Source organism: Microcebus murinus, chromosome 10 (genome assembly GCF_040939455.1).
Source record: "Microcebus murinus isolate Inina chromosome 10, M.murinus_Inina_mat1.0, whole genome shotgun sequence".
Lineage (NCBI taxonomy): Eukaryota > Metazoa > Chordata > Mammalia > Primates > Cheirogaleidae > Microcebus > Microcebus murinus.
In genome coordinates this window covers 77,139,043-77,159,792 of record NC_134113.1, presented here as the reverse complement: position 1 = coordinate 77,159,792, position 20,750 = coordinate 77,139,043, and the positions used below count along the sequence as shown (strand labels likewise).

The 20,750-nt window shown below is 37.6% G+C and overlaps 2 pseudogenes; one reads left to right on the top strand and one right to left on the bottom strand.

Moving 5' to 3' along the window:
• The first annotated feature begins 5,441 nt into the window (after positions 1-5,441).
• On the top strand, positions 5,442-5,612 carry LOC142873490 (uncharacterized; annotated as a pseudogene).
• A 2,555-nt stretch (positions 5,613-8,167) lies between these two features.
• On the bottom strand, positions 8,168-8,832 carry LOC105857255 (large ribosomal subunit protein uL30-like; annotated as a pseudogene).
• Positions 8,833-20,750: the final 11,918 nt, after the last annotated feature.

Genomic DNA, 20,750 nt, shown 5'->3' with positions numbered 1-20,750 from the left:
AAAAAAAAATAAAAAATAAGAATTCAACGAATACAACAAATACAACGCAAATGTAAGACACTTTGGGAATAAATATAGCAAAAAAATCAAGGAAAAATTATAAAACTTTATTTAAAACATTTTAAACGTAAATAAATAGAACATACAATCATTTTGGAACAGAGAGTCAATATTGCAAATATGTCGAAATACAATACAATTTTAGCTAAGATTCCAACTGGGATTTCTGTGGAACTTGACAGGTTATTTCTAAAATTTATATGAAAGTACAAAGAGTCAATAGTAATCAAGGTACTCATGAAGAAGGATAACAGAATGAAAAAGCCTGCGTTAATAATTTGTGCAGGAAAAAAAATAAAAATAATTTGTGTGGGGACAGACAAATACTGTAGACCAATGGAAGAGAATAGAGAGATCAAAAACAAATACACACAAGCATGAAAAATTGATTTGTGACAGATGTTTTTAGTCACTAAAGAAAGAAGAGAAATGGTGCTGGAACAACTCGTCGTGTATATATATCCCAAAGTCAGCACCTCTGGAGTTTTTTTAGGGGGTGATGAAAATGTTCTGGAATTAGATAGTGGCGAAGGTTGCACAGTTCTGTGAATATGCTAAGAACCAATGAATTGTATATTTTAAAAGGATGAATTTTATGGTATGTGAATATCTCAAGAAAGCTGTTATTAAAAAATATTAAAAAATCAATGCCAGATGGATTAAAAACTTATATATGAATCCAGACAATGTGGTGCTAGCCCAAGAATATAATGTAAAGAAGTGGAATTGAATTGAGAGCCCAGAAATAAAACCATGTTTTTATGGTCAACTGGTTTTGACAAGAGTGCCACAAACATCTAATGGGGAAAGAATGGTCTTTTCAACAAATGGTGCTGAGACTACTGGATACCCACATGCAAAGGAATAAAGTTGGCCCCTTACTTCATATCATATACAAAAACAACCTTAAGGCCAGGCGCGGTGGCTCATGCCTGTAACCCTAGCTCTCTGAGAGGCCGAGGCGGGCGGATCGTTTGAGTTCAGGAGTTCGAAACCAACCTGAGCAAGAGCAAGACCCTGTCTCTACAATAAATAGAAAGAAATTAATTGGCCAACTCATATATATAGAAAAAATTAGCCAGGCATGGTGGCACATGCCTGTAGTCCCAGCTACTCAGGAGGCTGAGGCAGCAGGATCACTTGAGTCCAGGAGTTTGAGGTTGCTGTGAGCTAGGCTGACACCATGGCACTCACTCTAGCCTGGGCAACAAAGTGAGACTCTGTCTCAAAAAAGAAAACCTTAAAATGAATCGAGACCTAAATTTAAGGCTCAAAACTATTTAAAAAAAAAAAAAAACTCTTTGAAGAAAACAGAGATAAATTGTCTTCATAATCTCAAATTTGGCAAAGGATTTTTAGATTATCAAAAGGATGAAAAACAAAAGAAAAAAATCGATAATTTGGACTTCATCAAGATTAAAAACTTTTGTACTACAAAGTACACCATCAAGAGAGTGAAAAGACAATCCACAGAATGAAAGAAAACATTTGCAAATCACAGATCTTATGAGGGACTTTTATCCAGAATATATAAGTAACTCCTACAACTTAATAATAAAAAGACAAATTATCTAATTAAAAATGGGAAAAGAATCAGAATAAATCATTTCTCCAAGCAAAATATATGAATGGCCAATAAGTCCATAAAAGGTGTTCAATATGATTATTCATTAGAGAAATACAAATAAAAAACCAGAATGAGACACCAATTCACACGCATTAAGACAGAATCAAAAAGTCAGATAATAAAAGTGTTGGTAAGGATGAAAAAAAAATCAGAAACCTTATATATTGCTAGTAAAATTGTAAAATGCTGCAGTCATTTTGGAAAGCAAATGACTCTTAAACATAAAGTGACCATATGACCCAGAGATTCCCTCCTGGATAGATACTCAAGAAAATTAAAAATAGGTTTTCAAACAAAAAACTCAAAAAACAAAAAAACAAAAAACTTACATGTGAAGGGCAAGTACCAAAGATGACCAAACACATAGCAATCTTTCGCCACAAGAGGGCGGTTAGACCCTGAACTTTGGTTTTACACAGGCTGCAGTTAGAGGAAGTGGTTGGACAGGATGTTTTGTGACCCAGTGGGACTGCTGGGGATTAGTGAGCTTGGTAGCCATGGCCACAAATTAAGATTCCCCTGAAATCCACTCATCACTAGTGTTACGATTCTAATTTGAACTAGTAACTTACTGGAGCCAGTAACTTGAATATGATGACCAAATGTTGCTTATTTCCATCTGAAAACAAAAGGATATAGACACAACTTCATATGTGACCATTTTAAACCCACTGTAGGAGGTTAAGCACTAGCATTAATCACAAAGGAAGTTACATGAGCACTTTCTCTGGAAGGCCAATTATCTTCTACTCGCATGCACACATGCGTCTGTGTGTGTGTGTGTGTGTGTGTGTGTGTTTGCTTTGGACAAGCCACACGTCAGTAATCTGCCACTCCTACCTGAAGGACAGTCCTAGATGGATAGGCAATGTAAAAAAGCAATAATAAATAATGTAGGTTCTTATGCCACCCTGCCTAGGCACTGCCACTTAGTTGTGTGACCTTGGGCAAGTTACCTATGTCTCATTGCAACCGTAAAATAGGATAATATTAGTAATTACCTCATAAGGTTGTTATGAAGAGTAAATGAGTTTACAAATGTGTGGCAGTCCAGTATTATCCTTTGAGACTTATCTGGTTTTTATAGGGTCAGACTGTGAAATTAAATAGGGATGTGATGGGGATCACAGTACCTGCAACTTTTGGGTCTTTAAAGGTGACTTTAATTTCTGACATAGCCCTAGGCAATATTTTTTTATTTATAATATTTATGAATTTTTATAATTTTTTACAAATATTTACAATATTTTTTTCTGTCTTGACCAAGACAGGTTGGGAGGGACAGTCTCAAAGCTTCCATTTGGCTTTCTCCACTTCTATAGCTCTTATGCTATGGGTTAAGAAACCAATATGGGATTCTGCTAACTATGGAGTGGAGTGATTGGGGAAATGATCACTGTATGGACCATGGAACCAGTGGACCTACTGTGAGTGGGATCTTTGTCAAGACTTTATTATCTGGCTGCCATAACTCTATAGGGGGCCATGATAATGCTTTGGATTCTTAGGTATTAATGGCAAATCAGACCCTACCACCAACACTCCTCAAAATGCCTTGGTATTTCTCTTTCCCTTGTATATAGTTATCTGAGTAAATGGCCATAGGTCCCTTTGGGGTAGGTCTGGGAGAATCATTATCATAAACACTTGCCACAGTGTTATAAGGTTTTTCTCACAAGGGATCCTCAGTGTTCTTCAGTTATTGAGTTCTGAATCTGAAAAGGGTCTCAAGTTATGAAACAAGGAAGAGATCATGACTTCTTATTGGGGCAGGTGCTCTCAGGATTTTAGTCATCCATCCTTGGTTTCTTTTGATTCTATTGATTGAGCAATGATGCCCATCTTTCTTGCCATTAGAGACTCCTGTGCTCTTAATGGTCTCCATAGCACCCTGAGGGGGTGCTTGCTGCTTGGACTTTGCTGCTCATTATAATAATTGATCCTATCTTGGTTCTGATAATTAAGCATTGCCACCTGGCCCCTATTATTTGGAGATCTTATCATTCCCACTGCTATCAGGTAGCCTAGTTTGGTACTAGCATCTCCTACCATCAGCCTAGCTGGTGGTGTGCTAGAGCTGGCTCTCACAAGATCAATTGGTTCTCATCAGCTCCTAAAGATTGTTACATTTTTAGGCATTTTATTGGCCAATTGTTAAACACATGATGTTGTATGTTACATGACATGTGAATGATCCCTATGTTGATAAACTCTCCCTTATCCAACACTATTCTCCTTGACTCTGTAAATTCATGTTCCAGTCATATATATTTTCTCAGCTCCTGCCACTACGCCTTAGCTAGGACCTGCAACACCTTTTCGTCAGTAGCAGGTCCAGCACCTCCCACCTGTTTTATATTGTGATTGACCCTAGTTTATTATCTGGTAGCCAGAATATGAGGTGGGAATGTGTCCTGGACAGAGGTGGAGGGGTGGGGAATGGCATTTATCTTGCAAAGCAAAGGACTTAGCATCATCTTCCAGGAAATGGGTAGAGCTAACCTTTAATGGAGGGAGAGAAGAGGGCCACTTGTGCCAGCTCAGAGGAATCAGAGAAATCTGAAGGTTTCAGATTGTTAAGTGCATTAACCAAGAAGACCCATTCCAAGAGGTAGAGTCACACTCTTTTCTATCAATCCCCTGACCTTGATGAAACTGAATTGCCTGAGTTGAGAAAACAAATATTTATGCAGCTTCACTATGGTAATTAAAGGCTGAATCTGATCCTCAGCTTTTTCTGCCTTCAGGCTACAAGAGATGAGCTTTTGCTGCCAAGGAAGCCTCCTGGCTTTCACATTTTGCCTTCAATTGATAATAATACCCTTAGCTTTTCCCTTTTCTCCCCAATATATTGACTGATAGCATTTACCAACCATCATATTCCAATCCTTTTTTTTTTTATTTACAAATGTAATGAGGTTTAATTGATGACGGTAGACTGTGTGTGTGTGTGTGTGTGTGTGTGTGTGTGTGTGTGTGTAGTGTCCAACTTGGTAAGTTTTGACTTACATAATACATCCATGAAACTATTATCAAAATCAGAATAGATATTTCCATCAACTCCAAAAGTTTCCTCCTGTCCCTTTTTAATTTATCCTTTTTCCCACCCCCATCCTCAAGTAACTTCCTATCTGCTTTCTGTCACTATAGACACATTTGAATTTTCTAGAATTTCATGTAAATGGAATCATACAGCATGTACTCTTTTTTGTTTGGCTTCTTTCATTAAGTATAATGATTTTGAGATTGACACACATCATTGAGTGTATCAGTAGTATATTCCTTTTTGTTATTTAATAGTATCCCATTTAATAGATTTACCAAATATGTTTTTCCATTCACCTGTTGATGGACATTTGGGTTGTTTCTGATTTTTGTCCAACACAAATAAAACTGCTGTGAACATTTATGTCCAATTATTTGTATGGACATAAGCTTTAATTTCTCTTAGGTAAATTCCTAAGAATAGAATGGCTGGATCATATAATAGGTGTATACTGTATTTACCTTTTTTGTAACATTGCAAAAACTATTGCAAGGTGGTTAATTGAAAATAAGAATGAGAAACAAAATAAAACACACAAAACCCCATTTAATTTCTCACTTCAAGAGAAAGGGGACACTTAACAACGAGTGAAAAAATCTGTATCTGCATTTGAAAAACAATTCCTCCAAAGTAAAAGGCATTTCAATGACAGATGTTTGAAAATATTTCCATCATTATGTGATTTTGTTGTAAAAAATGATGTATGTCAGCTTTGCGCAGTGGCAGTATCGTAGCCAATGTGGTTTATCAGAGGCACGATTATTGCTAATTGAAAAATGATGTATGTCATCTGTAAAACTCTCCCCTCTTAATATTTAAAATATCGCTAAAACAAATTTATCTGATCTAATTTTAAATCTTGCAAAAAGTTTTGAAACTATTTGTTTAAAATATGAAAACAAGCAAAAAACTTTGCAAATATAGCACTTTAGCAAATATAGCGCAAAAACCTTTGCAAAAACAGCAAAAAAAAAACCTTTGTTTTCAAGAACAATTTATTGACATCTGGGGAGATGGAAATTTATTACTTATATTTCAATAAAAATATTTTTATAATTGGTAGATGAATTGAAAAATTAATATTTTGATTTAGTAAGTGAAGCTAACTCTTCAATTTGAATCCATAATCTTTGCAGGATTTTTTTTTATCTCTGAGAGCCATTAACATCAAATATTGAAATAAACTAACCTTATAACCGGAACTTCATATCATTTTATCCATAGTACCAATCCAAATTTTATTTTATAAAAACAAAGCATATTTCATTACATTTCTCTTTCTAAATTTTTTTTCGTACAAAGGCAGAGAAATGTTTTCTTGATAATAAAATAAAACATATTTAAGAATAGTGTTTAATTTCTATCTTATACTTTTAATATCGCTTTTTTTAGAGCTTTGACTTATAATATATAAAATATATTAGTACAGCATAGCATCATATACTGTATATAATTTATAAAGAAATATGCATATATCAGAGGTATTAGCTGATTTTTTATGGGGTGCCCAATAAAAGTTTGGGGATCATAGATCTATATGATGAGAAAACAACCCATATATTTAATTAAATATCAGGGCATCTCAATAGCAACATTTAGTCAAAATATCTAAGGTAGGTCTTTTTCCAAGAAGAAAACCCAGAAGGTGGTACGTCTCCATCCAGATATTAATGTATTATTGTATACAGAACAATTCTTAAAGCATGGTGCATGGGCCCCTGGGGCTGTGATATCAGACTATTTTCGTAATAATGCTAAGACATCGTTTGCCTTTTTCACTGGGTTGGCATTTGTACTGATGGTGCAAAATCCATGGTAGGTAAAACTGTTGAAGCCTTAGTATTAACCAAGGCACTAAAACCAAACTATTAATTATATTCTTTACTATTACATACTCTTGGGAAAAATGAAAAAGCCTATTTCACTTAAGAATGCCCTTGATAAAGCAATAAAAATTAATTATTCAATTTTGACTCATAATTACATCTTTTTTATTCTACACATTATGTGTGGCATACAGAAAGTACTTCTGCTGTGTATCCAAGTATGATGATTGTATTGAAGAAAAAGAACTTGCACTTTTTTTTTAATTGTAACCTGAACTAGTCCCTTTTGTTCACAAAACACCATTTACTAATGACTGAGAGAAACTGGTTATTTAGACTTAGGTAACTTGGGAGATAATTGTCTCAAAAATGAAGTGTTCCTGTCACTTCAGGGAACACAAACTGACAGCATTCTTTGCCAATGATAAAATTTGAGTTTTCAAGTGAAAATTAGAATTTTGGAAAACTTGTATCCTTCCCAAGAGCTTGGCAGTTTCTCAATACTTGAAGACAGTTTTCTGATATCTTTTGGATAAGACCAGTGATATTAACAATTGTGATTTTTGAAATATTGTTTAATGAAATGTATGAACTTAGGGATGATCTGAATAGCTCTCACTTGTTCCTAAATGGCCAATGCATAATGTTAACAAGATCTTTCATGGGTAAAATACCCATTCAAAGTGCAATGGACTTTTTTTTTTTTTTTTTTTTTTTTGAGACAGAGTCTCGCTTTCTTGCCTAGGCTAGAGTGAGTGCCGTGGCGTCAGCCTAGCTCACAGCAACCTCAAACTCCTGGGCTCAAGCGATCCTTCTGCCTCAGCCTCCCGAGTAGCTGGGACTACAGGCATGTGTCACCATGCCCGGCTGATTTTTATATTATATATATTAGTTGGCCAATTAATTTCTTTCTATTTTTATGGTAGAGACGGGGTCTCGCTCAGGCTGGTTTTGAACTCCTGACCTTGAGCAATCCGCCCGCCTCAGCCTCCCAGAGTGCTAGGATTACAGGCGTGAGCCACCGCGCCCGGCCCGCAATGGACTTTTTTAAAGATATAGGGTTTGTTAGCCTTTTCAGATCATTATAGATACACTTCTTTGATATTATAGTATGAATTAACAAGTGTCAATTTATTAAAGGTTAGTTGCAACATGAAATCCAAAACTATTATCAATAAACTCTTTTATTGTGTTACATTAAAATCTATTGCACTTTAGGCCAGGCGCAGTGGCTCACGCCTGTGATCCCAGCACTTTGGAGGCTGAGGGGGGAGGAATGCCCAGGCTGCGAGTGCAGTGGCATGACCATCGCTCACTGTAACCTTGAACTCCTGGGCTTAGGAGATCCTCCTGCCTCAGCCTCCCTAGTAGCTGGGACTGCAGGTGCACACCACCACACCCAGCTAATTTTTATTTATTTAATTTTTTTTAGAGACTAGGTCTCACTATGTTGCTCAGGTTGATCTCAAACTCCTGGTCTCAAGCACTCCTCCCGCATCAGCCTCCAAAAGTGCTGGGATCATAAGCGTGAGCCACTGTTCCTGGCCTAAAGTGCAATAGATTTTTCTTTAAAGCAGTCACTGTTTATTAACTGACCAGATTACAAAAATAATCATGATAGACACCTTAGTTCATTCTTCTAATAAGCCTGTTGATCTGGTCCTTCCTGTTGGCAGCATCTCTACATTCTACAAAATGGGTTGTATTTTTCTTCATTCCACCCCATGGAGATGATAACTTGAAAGGCCACAGGAAATTATTTGCTTCTTTGAAGCGTTTCCCAACAGTATAGATCTCATGAATCAGATCCTCCATGCAAATGATGCCATATTTACTAAGAGATCGAGCAATCAAATCGTTATCTGTCAACGCAATTCGATTCTTATTGTTTTTGCCATAACCACGCTTGTAGATTAGTTCATTTACTGACTTTAGGTTTGGGTACCCCCATGCAATATATGGTTCTACAATCCTCAGCATGTTAATTGAAGCCTTGTTGAACTTAACAAAGGTTCCATTGAAGATCTAGTGAAGGTGAAGAAGCTGCAACACCTTTCAGACCTTTGGGCTCACACCATTGATACCTCGGATCCTGATGACAAATGCCAATTTGGGTTCTGCAGGTACGTAAAAGTTGCCTGCTTTTCTTGCCATCCTAGCCATTCAAATCTCAGTTCTGTACATCTGCCTGTATTCCTTGTGATAATGCTTAGCTTTTTCATAGATAAGCTTCCTTCTTGCCTTTCGAAGCATCTTTTAGGCAAACTTCTTTCTCAGGCATTTGATCTTCAGCTTCACGAAATTTCTTCGCTTTTTCTTAAGGGTTTCTGGCACAGCAGAAACCTTTTTCTTCTCTTTGGCACCCTTCACGGTTCCAGTCGGAAAAGAGGCAAGTGCAATAGATTTTAATGTAACAAAATAAAAGAGTTTATTGATAATGGTTCTGGATTTCATGTTGCAACTAACCTTTAATAAAATGCCACGTGTTAATTCATATTGTAATATCAAAGAAGGATATCTATAATGATCTGAAAAGGCTACTAAAATACTCCTCCCTGTTCAAACTTCATGTTGAAATTTTCTTCACGTACTTCAACCAAATCAACATATTATAATTGATTGAAAGCAAAAACATATATGACAACCTGTCATTTGCAAAATCTTTCTGTTCTCACTAGTTGTTTTTGTCTTGGAATTAAGTATAGCTAATTTCTATAAGATATGTCTTATATTCACATTTAATGGGATTGTTATTTTTAAATAAATTAATACTGTAACAGTTTCTCAGCTTTAATAGATATAATTCACATGACCAAAAGTTCTTTGGAGTCTTTGATAATTTTTTTTTTTGAGACAGAGTCTCGCTTTGTTGCCCAGGCTAGATAGAGTGAGTGCCGTGGCGTCAGCCTAGCTCACAGCAACCTCAAACTCCTGGGCTCAAGCAATCCTTTTCAGCCTCCCAAGTAGCTGGGACTACAGGCATGCACCACCATGCCCGGCTAATTTTTTTTTTTTCTATATATTTTAGTTGGCCAATGAATTTCACACAGGGTCTTGCTCTTGCTCAGGCTGGTTTTGAACTCCTGACCTCAAGCAATCCACCAGCCTCGGTCTCCCAGGAGTCCTAGGATTACAGGCGTGAGCCACTGCGCCTGGCCGTCTTTTTTTTTATTTTTTTATTTTTATTTTTATTTTTATTTTTGAGACAGAGTCTCACTTTGTTGCCCAGGCTAGAGTGAGTGCCGTGGCGTCAGCCTGGCTCACAGCAACCTCAATCTTCGGGGCTCAGAGATCCTACTGCCTCAGCCTCCTGAGTAGCTGGGACTACAGGCATGCACCACCATGCCCGGCTAATTTTTTTGTATATATATTTTTAGTTGGTCAATTAATTTATTTCTATTTTTGGTAGAGACGGGGTCTCTCTCAGGCTGGTTTCGAACTCCTGACCTTGAGCAATCCGCCCGCCTCGGCCTCCCAAAGTGCTAGGATTACAGGCGTGAGCCACCACGCCCGGCAATCTTTGATAATTTCTAAGAGTATAAAGGGATCTGGAGATCAAAAGCTTGAGAACTGCTACTTTAAAAGAAAGTTAAAACAGCATGATACTTTGACTTTGCTAAGATTGGTAAGGGTATATTGGTAAAAGTAGAAGATACTCACATCAAATAGTGATGGGCAGATATAATAATTAGTTACATTTTTTTGTTTGTTTTTACTCTTGCCTCTTGTGGTTGATGTCTGTTATGGCTGGGTATTTTATCATCATTGTCTAATCATAGCAAGAATAATTCTGACATTATGGATAACCCTCATAAATCATATAACCCTGCTAAGAGTAAAGAGATGCACTTTCTTGTCACAATTATCCAGACTATTTACATTGATTATATTTATTCGTTCAGACTCAGGATTGGCAACAGTTGGAAGATTCTTCTTAAGTTACAGTTTTCTTCTGCTAGAGCTAAAAATTTAAGAAAATCCCTGGACACTATGGTCATATCTATGGTCCTGAAATTCTTGTTTTCAGCACAATAAAGAAATTATTTATTGAGAACAAATCCTTTCCAAAGAAAAAATCCAATAAGCAATTAAATATGCGCTGTAATTTTAGAAGACAGTTAAGCTCTGTCTTGAGATAGTATGCTCTCTCAGACACTGGCTTATTCTAAATGCCTCAGCAAATAACAAAAAAGAGTACAGTAAATCCCTATCCTTCCTTAGGGCACTGCTGGAGCAGATTTCTCCCTAACCCTGGCTAAGGATCTCTTTATTTATTAGATAGATTAAACTTAATTCCCTTCATTTGTACGTATTCTTTTTTTTTTTTTTTTTTTGGAGTTTTTTTTTTTTTTCCGGCATATTATGGGGGTACAGATTTTAAGGTTTCAATAAATGCCCATTTCCCACCCGTATTCTTTTTTAACAATAGTGATAGATTGGAATTCAAAAAGGCTTTTTCAGGTTTGAGATGCAAGTTTAATGTCAGCTTTTTTTTTCTTTTTTTTTTTTTTTTTTAGTTTGGCTAAATCAAAACAAAGGAATAGTTTGCCCACTAAAGCAGAGTATGCAGAATCCAGGACCTAGATGATGACTCAGCATTGTGTTTTAGACTTGTGATTTTCCTGAGAATTAGATGCAGTTGCTGAGAATACCAGTAGTGTTGGCTTTAAGTTCAGTAGGAATAAGCTGAATTTAGGAAAGACAGAATCTTACTAAGAATACTCCTGGTTATTCCTTCAAGAATTTCTTGGTCAAAATATTATTGTTATATCACCCTTGAACAATTCTTCACTGTTTGGAAAACACAAAGCATAATGGCTCAGAGCACACATTCTGGGTTTGAACCTTGGCTATACCATTTGCACATCACATGACCCTGGTTAAGTCCCATCATCCCTCTGTATCTCAGTTACCAGTATGTATAAAATAAGCAGAATAATAAGCTACTGCATGGAATCATGTGGTTTATATGAATAATAAATGTAAAGTATTTAGTTTGATACTAAGGGACGAATAAATGTTATTTATAATTGCTTTGTTTTATTTCTTAAGCCTCACAAAATTCCTTATTGTTAAGTAAGTATCTGCTATGGTTTGAACACCAGCTCCAAAATTCATGTTAAAATTTAATTGCCATTGTAACAGTATTAAGAAGTGGAACTTTTAAGAGATGATTAGGCCATGAGGACTCCACCCTCGTGAATGGATTAATGGAATTATTGTGGGAGTGGGTTGGTTATCGCAGGAGTGAGTTCCTTGTAAAAGGATGAATGTGTCACCCTTTTGTCTCTCTCTCTCTCTTGAGCTCTCTTGCCATTCCACCATCCACCATGGGATGTCACAGCACAAAGGTCCTTACCAGATGCTGGTGCCCCAATCTTGGACTTCTCAGCCTCCAGAAATGTGAGAAAATACATTTCTGTTCATTAAAAATTACCCAGTCTATGGTATTCTGTTATAGCAGCACAAAACAGACTAAGACAGTATTCCTAAGGGTAAACTGAGGCTCAGAAATTAATTGTTGATTGACCCAGAGCCTGTCTGTAGCAGTTTCTCTGAGTCCAAACAAGGTACTTCCTAATATGTTGTTCTAAATCTACAAATTTCATTTATTTCTTGTAAGTATAGGAATCAAAATCATAAAAGCTCAATCTCTTACATAGTCTTAGGCCCCATTTAATAATTTAGAGGATTTATAGAATTCATAAGTGTATAATCTTGAACTTTGACCCTTCTTGAACAAAGTACATGCTATTTAATTATTGAATCTACGTAATTTTCTGTTAACTATATATTGTTTTATTGCCTTCATATGATATTAAAATCTATCATTCTTCAGTAGATATTTATGGACCAAAACTTTTGCACTTAGGAATATTGGCTCACACTTGACAAGGTAGCTCCTCAAAGTTCTAGAGGGCAGAGACAATATTAACATTATATTAATAGAGAGTCCAGCCCAGTGGCCTGAACAATTGAGCATACTAGGGGAGTTCATTTATATGTTTGCTTATCCAGCATATATATATATTTTTTTATTTCGGCATATTATGGGAGTACAGATTTTAAGGTTTCAATAAATGCCCATTTCCCCCCCTCCCAATCCAGCATATATTTATTGCCACCCCACTGTGTGCAGGCCCTGGGATACAGCAATGTATAAGTCAGACAAGATTCTTGCTCTTACAGAAATTATTATGGAGGCAGAAGGAGAACATGCAAACAATAAATAAACACATATAAAAGATAATTCCAGAGAGTGTTAGTAACAGCTAAGAAGACAATGAACCAGGATGGTGGGATACAGGCTGACTGGGAGAGACTGGTGAGGAGAGGTGAGGAAGTCTTAGATACAGTTGTCTGGGAAGACCTATCTGTGGAGGCAGCATTTGAGCTCAGTACTTTGATCATTAGAGAAAACCAGTTGAGCAAAGAACCAGGGCTCATTCATTGGGGACAGCAAATATAAAGATTCTGAAGTGAGCACAAGCTTGGCATGTTGTAGGAATAAAGAGATGAAATAATTATAAATAATAAAACTAAAAATCTTTACAAGGTATTTTTTGTCCATTTAAGAAAAATGCAGGCTGGGCATGGTAGCTCACGCCTGTAATCCTAGCACTCTGGGAGGCTGAGGTGGGCGGATTGCTAGAGGTCAGGAGTTTGAAACCAGCCTGAGCAAGAGCGAGAGACCCTGTCTCTACTAAAAGTAGAAAGAAATTAATTGACCAACTAAAAATATATGTACAAAAAATTATCCAGGCATGGTGGCGCATGCCTGTAGTCCCAGCTACTCGGGAGGCTGAGGCAGTAGGATCACTTTAGCCCAGGAGATTGAGGTTGCTGTGAGCTAGGCTGATGCCACGGCACTCACTCTAGCCAGGGCAACGAAGTGAGACTCTATCTCAAAAAAATAAAAAAAGAAAAGAAAAAATTTAAAAAAAAAAGAAAGAAAGAAAAATGCAGGCTTTGGATCACCAATTACATCAGTCACTTTTATTTACCTTCTAGAAAAAAGGACAGGAGTGACTGAGGTACATATTCACTTTGAAGTATTTTGAAGGGAAAACTGGTTTCAGCTTGTTGACTCTTACTACAGTGCTAAAATATGTACTAGACTTTCTTCAGAAGATATTGAAGAATCAAAACTTTTACACTTAGGGCCATTGGCACATCTGAAATCTTAGTTTCTTTTAATAAACTTCACCAAAAACCTCAAATTCAGTATCCTGATTTGTAAATCTGATCTTTAAGCACACACGACTATCCGTGCTCAAGGAAATATAAGATCTTACTCTATCCCCACTTTTTATCTCTTCTCATTTTCTCCTTACTCAATGTGTTATTCGAAAGTTCCCATTTTTTCCTCCTTACTCTCTTACACACACACATACATACACACACACACACTCAGATAATATCACATCAATACCTGATGAGTCCATTTTTCCGAACGTTTATATGAAAATGTCCAGAATAGGCAACTCTACAGAGACAGGAAGTGGATTAATGGTTGCCTAGGACTCAGGAGGTTGGGAAATTCAAGGGTGATGGCTAAGGGGTATGGGATTTCTTTTCGTGGTAATGAAAATGTAAACTCAAGTTAATTGGCCAACTGAAAATGGAAAAAAATAAAATAAAATAATAAAAAAAAAAGGCCGAGCGCGGTGGCTCACGCCTGTAATCCTAGCTCTCTGGGAGGCTGAGGCGGGTGGATCGTTGGAGCTCAGAAGTTCAAGACCAGCCTGAGCAAAAGCGAGACCCCGTCTCTACTAAAAATAAAAAAAATAAAAAAATAAAAAAAAGTTAATTGGCCAACTGAAAATGGAAAAATAAAATAAAATAAAATAAAAAAAGAAAATGTAAACTCAATTGTGGTGACGGATGCACAATTCTTTGAGTACACTAAAAGCCATTGAATTGTATACTTTAAATGAGTAAATTACATGATGTAAAAATTATATCTCAATAAAGCTGTTTATACAGCTAATGGAGACCTGGGCATAGTGGTACACACCCATAGTCTGGGCTATTCAGGAGGCTGAGGCAGGAGGATCACTTGAGCCCAAGAGTTTGAGGCCAGCCTGGGCAACATAATGAGACTCTATCTCTTAAAAAACATTAAAAAGGGTTTTTTAAAGCTAATAGAGGAGAAAAATGGAATAAAAATAGTATGATACAAAACAAGGCAAGAAGGGAGAAATAAAGGAATAAAAAGCAGATGGAACAAACAAAAAAGTAGAAAGATAGTACACTTAAACCCAAACATTTGATAATTACATTCAACTGGACTAAAGATTCTCTTTGAAAAAAATATATATTGAAATGCAAAGGGCCAAAAAATATAAAGACTTACTTTAAAGCTATAATAATTAAGACAGTGCAAGAATAGACAGATAGAACATAATGCTGAGTCCAGACTTGGTCTACATGTATAAAGTCACATTATTTATAAGAAAGAAGCCACTGCAATTCAACAGGGGGAAAGGATGATCTTTTCAATAAATGGTGCCAGGTCTACTGGATATCTATATGAAAAAAAATTAACCCTTATCTCTACTTCATACCATAAGAAATTAATTTGAGATGATCAAAGCTTGGGAATGAGTACACTGGCCCTGAAGATGGGATCGTGCTGGAGACCCAAATAAAGCTTATGGAAGTATGTCCCAAATAAAGCTTATGGAAGAAAATATAGAAAATTATCCTCATAACCTAAGGATAGAGAAGAATATCATAAACAGGACAGAAAATGTACTATCCATAATAGAAAAGACTGAAAAATTATACTTCAGTAAAATTAAGAACTTCTATTTATCAAAAGACAGAATCGATTGCGTGAAAAAGTAATGGACTGGAGAAGATATTTTCAATGCCTGTATCTGCCAAAATCCTTATACACAGAATATATGAGGGGACTTCAAAATTTTCATGGAAAATGGAATTACAAGATAAAAATAAAAATATATAAACTTTAATTATCAACATAAACTCCATCAAGTTCAAGACACTTTTGTCTGCAAGGATGTCAGCCATTTAGTCCATCCCTAAAGAACGGAGGGTCCTGTGACTTTAACCAAGTCAATGCAGTCTTTTTCACATTAGTAACTAAAGAAAAGTGGGTGCTCTTTAGGATTTTTAAGATCAGAAAGCAAAAAGAAGTCAAAAGGAGCCAAATCAGGATGGTAAGGTGGATGCCTGTTCACAACATGGAAGGTGAAGGGGAATGATAGATAGTTTTTCTCCTTAGTTCTGGTAACTAGAGTGTGGGACTGTAACGTAAGTATAGTCACTTTATCTACAAAGACATCATAAGTTCAGAGGTGTTAGTGTCCAGGGGCAGCAGACACCAGCAGCACAGTGGCCTTCCGGCAGGATCAGTGCTAGTAGAACATCCTACATGAATGGCTCTTTTGGCAGGATCTTGGCTGTATTTGTCTATCTAGCTTTCTGCCCAAGTTTGTTTTTTCAGCTTTCTTGCCTATTGTGCAACCTTTAACCCTTCCCGAAATTATTTTTCTTCTTAACTGAACCAGGTTTATTTTCTGTTGTTTGCAACCGATAACTCTTAACTGAAACATTCTTAGAAAGTAGAGAAAACCAAAATAGAAACCAATATTCCTAATTTCTAACCAATGACAAAGAAGGTTTGGATATATGGGAGAAAGTTGCTATGAAATAATTGCATTCTAACAGAATGTGTAGGTTTAAAAAGCAGGTTTATAAAGATTCAGAGAAACACCATATGTGGCAGAAAAGTTATAAAATGATATCTGACTTGTATAAATATGAATAATCTCAAAAAAAAATAAAAAGGAAAGTAGGAGAGAGATGTGTAAAGAGACTGGGATGGCTGCAATAAAATGCTCTCTAATCTGCCCTGATATAGAACAATGAGTAGATGAAAAGAAGGAAATATGTCCCAATATAAATGTGTCTATAAGAAAAATGTGGATACTATGGTCTCCAGCACGATCCCATCTTCAGGGCCAGTGTACTCATTCCCACGCTGCTGGGAGTACAGGTTCACGGGTGCAACTCTTACTTGAAGTTGCTCTTGGCTGCAGGGGATTGCCCTGATCTGAGGTTACAGCCCTCCCAAGTGTAGCTGATGTAGGAAGGAAAAAGCCTGGCCCCTTGCCTCAATTTGGGATAACTCTAAGGAACCACTGGCTCTAAAGAACCACTCCAGCTCCAGAGCAACCTGTAGGATCAACTGAGGCCTCAGTTGCAACCACTTCTACTTCTCTGTCTGCCCAATCCTGCATTCCTCTCTTCCTTACAGGTATTTCTCCCAGGATCACTCTCCAATGAACCTTCTGCGTGAAACTCTTCATCTTAGGAATTGTTTCTAGGGAACTCAATCTAAGACAAAGATGGAAGTCCCGAATAAACATAATGTGAATATTCTTTTTCTTCTTCTTCTTCTTCTTCTTCTTCTTCTTCTTCTTCTTCTTCTTCTTCTTCTTCTTCTTCTTCTTCTTTTTTTAAAAGATGGGGTCTCACTATGTTGCCCAAGCTGGACTGGAACTCCTGGGCTCAAGTGATCCTCCCACCTCACCTCCCAAGTAGCAGGGACTACAGGCATGTGCCACCACACCCAGCTTCAGTTTACTGTTTTCTCCCAGCTTCTCTAGCAAAGATTGTCTTCAATCTGTAAGTGGCAGAACAATCAGCCTAAATAAGGAAGTGCAGTCCAATTAAAACACGTAAGATAATAAGAGAGGACTATTATTATTAATGAAAGCATTAATTTAAAAAAAGAATTATATATGTTTATTGTAAGAATGTAAGCCAGAGCTGCCAGCAGCCTTGTCATGTGGAGAAATCCTGCCTCTGGAGTAGGATAGAATGAAGACAAGAAGCTGAAAAAATAGGAGATGGAACAAAGAAAGAGTCCTTGAGTCTCAAGTCCATTAGACAGAAACAACCTGCCTGGTTTGATTACATCAACAAATAAATCCTTTTTTTTTTTTTTTTTTTTTTTTGAGACAGAGTCTCACTTTTGTTGCCCAGGCTAGAGTGAGTGCCGTGGCTTCAGCCTAGCTCACTCACAGCAACCTCAAACTCCTGGGCTCAAGCGATCCTCCTGCCTCAGCCTCCCAAGTAGCTGGGACTACAGGCATGCACCACCATGCCCGGCTAATTTTTTGTATATATACTTTTAGTTGGTCAATTAATTTCTTTCTATTTTTTTAGTAGAGACGGGGTCTTGCTCAGGCTGGTTTCGAACTCCCGACCTCAAGCAATCCGCCCGCCTCGGCCTCCCAGAGTGCTAGGATTACAGGCGTGAGCCACCGCGCCCAGCCAAGTTTTTATTTTAGTAAAAAAAGTCTGAAAAATAATAAATTTATCAATGAGAATTCTGATGCCCAGAGGAGCAAAGCCACTCCCCCAAGTTATAAGCAGTAAGAAGCAGAGCCAGGATTCTGAATGAGGTCCCTCTGGGCCACAACCCGACTTCTCTTTCCATTTTTACTCTATTGATCAGTAGTTTCTTTCTACTGGTCCATTGTCTGCTGACAAGTACCAAGGTCCTGTAGGAGAATCCCCCTTAGTAGATCGTATTATTGCTCCTAATTATTTGTTCATCTTTGAACATCCCTCCTTGCAGTGCTGCCCTTGGAAGCATGTGCATTTCTGCTGACAATGCCCATGCCCACCATGACACTGAACCTATTCTTAGGACCAACTCAGCACTCAGACTCAGAGAACTACCACAGACCACTTTGGCATCAGATTCACTGAGAAGAACGTAAGACAGGAACTGCCCAGAGACAGCTTAAATGCAAGAAGATCCACTACATATGGGGCAGGTGCAGGAACCAGAGCCGGTATCTTCCGTAACAAACTTCGGAGGTATAGCTTCTGGCATCACCACATGCCCAGTTAAAACAGTCACCACATTCAGGGATGCTAAAAGCCACCCAGTCTCCATCAGGTATTTGTAGTGCATTTATACTTCCTCGCAACCAGGTGCAATTTCCAATCAAAAATCATTTTTATTATAAGTGATATCACTGAGTAACATTGTTAACAGAGTACTCTAATCTGGTTCCAGGGAAACAGCTAGACTGTTAACTAAAGGTCAAATTTGTATTCAGCAGGGAAAAATTTTTGTTGACCCTTTACCCAAACTGCCTCTCTGATAGCAGGTTTGACTATATGATTTGCTTTAATCAATGGAATGCAAGTTGAGGTGACTTACACCTCCTCCAAGCAGAAGCCCTATGAGCCATTGTGTGATTCCAGTCTTACTCCCTTCCTTCTGAGACAAGGAGGGGGCAATACCTTCAGCCTACGTCCCCAAATGGAGAAGGGCCGTGGAGCAGACCTGTAATGGATTCTTATCTGCCATAAAATGTCCAAGAAAGACAAAGATTGATTGTTATAAACCATTGCTAATTTTAGGGCTGGTAGTTACTGCAGAATAAACTACTTCTGATTAATATATCTCCTTTGGAAAGATGTAGGCTGAGTTTATTGTTCTCCTACCAGGAGTCCTTAAGTAGAATCTGTCAACTAAGCCAGCTAGTTGTTTGAGGTGTCACAGACTTAATTTTGGCAATAATCCCTAACTCAAGAGTCTAATGGAACATTATCTCCCCTTACTGAGCAGTTGTGATGTTAGGGCAGTCCAAGCAATGCCTGAAAAAAATAATGTATGTAGATTGTGATGCTTTATTGCTTTAATTCATCTTCTTCTTTGTACCTGTCAGGGTCCTGTCAAGAGACAGAAACTATAGAAAGTTACTTGAATGAAGATAATTTAATATAAAGAATTGTCAACTAGGTATAAAATTGTCAACTTGATAACTAACAAGGTAAAAAAGGAAATCTAAAATATCATAAAGGTAGCAACTGCAGGAAACTCTTAATTAGCTCTAGGGTTGAGGGAACAAAGGTAAGAGGTTGGAATTACTAAAACGTAGAAACGTAGAGGAGCGATGTGTGGAGCTGAAACTCTGATGTCTGAGGAGAGAGTGCTGCTCAGCTGGTGCTGGTGTCTCTGAGTTTGGAGGAGGCGTCTCATGGAGCTGGGACCCATCTCTGAGTGTTGGTGTCTCTGGGGGGAGGGTGCAATGCAGCTAGTTCTGCAAATGTTAGGAAAACAGCATGCTGGATCCAACTGCCTTTCACAGGGTATCACAGGCAAGAACCACAAGCAAACAGAAAGCTTATAGGAAGAAGCAGTCCCCTTTTTTCTCCTCCAACCCTTGGTCTCCCTCTGGCACTCCTATTGTCAGAGCTTACCTGCCAGCTTAGCAGGAGCCAGCTGGCAAAGCAGAACTGGGGTTTGGAGAGCCCCAGCAAACCACACTGTGATCAGTGCACAGGGACAACTACCTAAGGGGGTGAGTGAGGGCCACAGTTCAACTCATGCTCTCCTTGCCAAGCTCTAAGTCCTTATATGGGGCTATGTCAGCCTGGAAGAAGAGTCATTTTTTTTCTAATTTGCACAGAGGTATCACGTAGGCTAGTGCACATACTGATTCAAGCATCAGCAATCAAATCTTCCTTCCATCTTTGAATTGGCTGTGAAAAGCATGTTAGTTTCACTGTAATGTGTCAGGCAAAATTACATGGCATCAGCATGCAAACTTTTGCAGTTTCATATATAGTTTTCCTTTATATACCATCAAAGTTTTGTATGGATTTGTTTGGATTTTTCACCATGGGTACTGCTTTTTTTTTTTTTTTTTTTTTAAGAGACAGAGTCTTGCTTTGTTGTCCAGGCTGGCCTGGAACTTCTAGCTTCTAGTGATTCCCCTGCCTCAGCCTCCGGAATTGCTGAGACTACAGACCCATATCTCCATGCCTGGCAGGTGCTACTTTTGATATGCAGTGCAGGTTCAGTTCCTTCCTTTCTCAAATGCTGGACTTCCAGCTGTGCGCCCACAGTAAGTCTTTACTGCTTCCATACGCCTCTCTCTTATGTGTCCTTCTCTTGTCTTGTCACTGGAGTTGTGTTAATAAGTCACTTTGCTCTTGTTCCTTGTCTTTTAAGCCAGTCTTACCATATCCTACAAAATATTCAGTAGTTTTACTGATGATCTAAATGAAGGCTTTGAAAAAATTATTTTCAAATTTGTTGATGACACAAAAATAGGAAGGTTATCTAAAATGACAGATTTCTAATGATTTCTGCAGACTGACATGCTGTATTAATAGTAAAAATATGAAATGTATG